The sequence below is a fragment of the Bos indicus genome, chromosome 21 (assembly GCF_029378745.1).
Source record: "Bos indicus isolate NIAB-ARS_2022 breed Sahiwal x Tharparkar chromosome 21, NIAB-ARS_B.indTharparkar_mat_pri_1.0, whole genome shotgun sequence".
NCBI classification, from domain to species: Eukaryota; Metazoa; Chordata; class Mammalia; order Artiodactyla; family Bovidae; genus Bos; species Bos indicus.
Window position 1 is genome coordinate 53,413,569 of NC_091780.1, and position 4,454 is coordinate 53,418,022.

Below are 4,454 nucleotides of genomic sequence, written 5' to 3' on the forward strand. Positions count from 1 at the left end.
AAAATGGCATTGAACTTTGAACTGATTTGATTGTAGGAAAATTGACGCCAAAATTTGTTCTAGAAAAATATGTAATTGAAAAAAAATACTCAATGGAAATATGTCAGATGTGTAGGTAAGCAGGGATGAATAATGGAACTACTGAATCTATATTATTAGTATGTAGTCTGTAAATTGATAATTAGTGTGATTGATGAGAAAACCACTAAAAAAATTCTTCCTAGAAAATATTTTCTAGGATATCTTTTTTCTTTGGTGTGTGAATTAATAATGTATTCTTTTTTTATGCAGACTTTGACAATTCAACTGTCCATTTCTCTGTCTTGAAGGACTCTGACTGACAACTATCTATTATAGTAACCTTGATCACTTGATTCAGCAATGCTGAACTTGCAAAATATAAACAAACTCTAAATCTCCTTTCAAATTTGCATCCATATCATTGCCTTCTAAATTCAGTTTGTCTAATATGTATTTATACTACACTGCATACTGACATTTCAAACTCTTTATCGGGTAAAGGCTGAAACTAAAACTCAGAAGTTCTTTTGTTTTATGCATAAAGTAACAACATTAGTGGAAACAATAGAGTGATTACTAGAGACAGTATTAACTAAAAACTGTTTGGTTTGAAATATTGGATAGAGTGCATAGCAGGCACAAAACCCCCTAACTTCTATTTTAATATTGATGTTTATACTGCATATGGAGAGTGTGTATGGAATATTTTCAGAAGTACCTTTAAAAGATGACAGAGCAAATTTGTATTTTGGTAGCACATATTTCACCATTTCCTTTGTTAAAAGACAAGTCATTTTCAAGGTCACACTTCAGCAACAACCAAGTTAAAATTAATTTTTTTTTCCAGAAATGGCAATTAAGCAGCTGTATAATTATTTCTTACAAGAGAGAACAATACATCCTGAAACGAATTTCTCCTACAAAGATTCAAACTGTATGATTATTAATGTTTATAAATTCATATATGTTTATATAATTTTGTAATACTTATATGCATTTTTATAATAATGTTTATATTTGCATCATGCAACCAATTTTAAACTAAAGTATCATCATGCATATGCCATATGTTTCTGTGCTTCCACATTTCACCTGATAGAAGGACCAGGCTTCCATGAATTTGCACACCTCCATGTGCAAGTGACGTGATGATTTAGCCAAATTCTACTTAGAGTTCCTATCAGAGAGCAGCGAGGTGAGATAGCAGAAACAGAAACATAAAAAAGGAATTAGGGCTGAGTCACTGTGAGTGACATATGACGTGGTCAGTGGAGGGCCTGGAGAATCACTGGCGCTGCCTCCCTGCCCTGTCAGGCTCCAGTCCCTAAAGCCTAGCCACTGCTGACTGTGGGCAGAGGTGAGAAAGCAAAAGTCTTTTGTGGGAATTCAAGCTGTGCATGAACATGGTGTAGTGTACTACCATCCTCACAAGAACCTGATGGTGTGCTTCCAGGGCCAGCATGGCACTGATACCAGAGGAGGTACAGGGAACCCCTATAAGAACTCAGAATATTCAAGAAGCATCAGCTCAGCGAGAAGACTTTCTCTTGGTGAAAATACTGGACACATGGGGATGCTGAGAATCAGCTAACTCTAATCTCTCTTCATCATGATGGAGAGTTTTTCCTTCTTGAAGAAAAGATGGTATACTTTCTGTATGGCATAACAGAAGTGGAGATCCCTGAATATCCAGAAACAGATGAAACTGCTTGATAAACTGGGATTTGGTTAGAGGCAGGTGGAACTAAGCTCACAAATCTTCAGAAATCAACTTTCAGGGACTTCCATTAAAAAAAAAAAAAAAAAGCCTTGAGAAATGGTTGAAGCTACAAATCAAATCAGTCATTTCAGTTGCTCAGTTGTGTCTGACTCTGTGACTCCATGGACCACAGCACGCCAGACTTCCCTGTCCATTACCAACTCTCAGAGCTTGCTCAAGCTCACATCCATTGAATCAGTGATGCCATCCAACAATCTCATCCTCTGTCCTCCCCTTCTCCTCCTGCCCTCAATCTTTCCCAGCATCAGGGTTTTTCCAATGAGTCAGTTCTTCTCATTAGGTGCCAAAGTATTGGAGCTTCAACTTCAGCATCAGCCTTCCAATGGATATTCAGGACTGATTTCCTTTAGGATGGACTGGTTTGATGTCCTTGCAGTCCAAGGGACTCTTAAGAGTCTTCTCCAAAACCACAGTTCAAATGCATCAGTTCTTCAGTGCTCAGCTTTCTTTATAGTCTAACTCTCACATCTATACATAACTACTGGAAAAACCATAGCTGTGACTTGATGGACCTTTGCTGGCACAGTAATGCCTTTGCTTTTTAATATGCTGTCTAGGTTGGTCATAGCTTTTCTTACAAGGAGTAAGCATATTTTAATTTTATGGCTGAAGTCACTATCTGCAGTGATTCTAGAGCCAAAGAAAATAAAGTAGAACAAGAAAATCAAGTAGAGCATGTAAGGATCAATTTGCAGCAGACAGGTGCAACTGTGTGGCCATTGATAGGAAGTATAGCAAATTATTTGTTTCATTATAATGTTTCTGTATAATCCCATCAAAAAGCACTGGCAGTCTTAGGAAGGGCTCTCCCTGAAATGTGAGCCAATAAAGATAGGTGAGGGAAAAGACCAGCTTTGGAGACTCCTTTGAGAATAGTTGAAGGGGGTTGTAGTTGAAGCCTGTGCTATTGTTTCTCCTAAGGAAGCAGATAGAGAAAGGCATTTTTAAGTTGATGCTGGGGCCTCCAAGCTAAAGAAGCAGAGCTGTTTTAGACTGCCCTGCTTCTCACCTGGATAACCCCCATGCTGTAAGCTGTTGATTTAAAACCCTAATTATGGAAATTGCCTTAAATTTTGATGACTTTTAATCTGTATGGATAATGGATAGAAGCAAGTGTGCAAGACTAAGACAAAAAAACTTGGAGATTTATGGAGAACAGGTCAAAAGTTGCCACCACAAAATTTTGTTAACTTTAAATGTTTAATTAAATTCCTTGCAAAGCCTGCTTATACCAACAACAGTAACAAAATGTGCTGTAAGCATTTCTGTAGTTAGCTTGTTATGGACCAAAATGAAGGAATGCTCTCAGAAATGGCTGTGGCTGCAGCCACTCACGTGGTTACGGTGATTGAACCAATCATGCAGGATGCCAGCTGGCTCTTCCCTATGAGGGTGAGATGCAGTGTATCAGAGCATTGTGCTCTTCTGCACATGAATTCCATCACTCATCCCACACTGGACATGACTAACTCAGGGGCCCTGGACAAGTGGCCTGCCAGTACGGTGATGATGGAGGGAGACTTGGTTAAGAAGGGGAACTTAAATGTAAAGCTTATGGTTTGCTAGGGTAGCAGTCTAAAGAAAGCATATAACCACTGCTTTCCAGCTGCCTCTCCCATCAGCAGACCACATCACCTTGGTTTCAGTGGGCCAAGCACCCTCCCACAACTCTACTTCTGAAAGCAGTGAAGTGAATAGGACTACCTCTACTCTATGGACACACTGGAGCAGGAGCTGAGCCCAGATACAGCAGTCCTCTGAAACCTGAGGACTTATTCCCATAGCCATTTCCTCACCAGGGAGGAACTGGAGTCAGATAACTGTTAGACAAAACCAAGCTGAGGCCAAGTCCCATCAGCTTTGGCCCAGCTCACAGGCCCTCTGATCTTAGCACTCATACTTTGCTCTGAGCTGTTAAAAATCTTAAATCTTACTTCAGTATCCCTAAATCCAGGAAGGCTACCTTCTGGGTGTCATGGTGACCAGAGTTGTCCAAGAATATCTCAGCATCCACTTAGTCTCTCACCAGATGCTCCTTGCACTCAGAGTATAGGTCAGGATCCAGGCTGGCCCTCCACTGCCTTCCGGCGCTCTGGGCTCTGGAGGTATTCCCATGGCCTGCCCTATACAGCCTCACACACACCCACTGACACAGCTCCAACCTAGGTCAGTCAAGTTGGATGACCAGAACCCTTCCAACCCCATGGCATTGCCCAGTGAATACAGACTTGAACAGTCATCTCACATCTCTCCAGAGACTAGCATCCTTGGTAATCCACCCAAAGAGGGCAATCTGGACTGTTAGCTTCTTAGATTCAAGCTGTGAGTTCATCTTGAGTCTGTGCAATTACATAGCAGAATTTTACTGAGGCCAACACAACTATTAAAGCTATGATACTGACCCAGTGTTCCCTCAACCCCTTATTCTCCTGATGCCATCCTTCTGAGGAAGGTAACCTCACTAACAAAGCACTAACAGTTCCTAAAATAGTAATGGATATACAATCTGCCTTTAGTAATAACTGAACTTAATAATGTTTTATGACAATAATTCTAGGTTTTCAAAACCACTTGGCAGCATATTTCCTGAAATGCATTCATATTCAGCAAGCAAAAATTGCTCAGCTGCATTTTGTTACATATGGATGATACA

At 40.3% G+C, this 4,454-nt stretch overlaps 1 pseudogene; it reads left to right on the top strand.

The window, feature by feature from the left end:
• The first annotated feature begins 2,574 nt into the window (after positions 1–2,574).
• LOC139178327 (rho GTPase-activating protein 17 pseudogene) lies at positions 2,575–3,401 on the top strand (annotated as a pseudogene).
• The last annotated feature ends 1,053 nt before the right edge of the window (positions 3,402–4,454 follow it).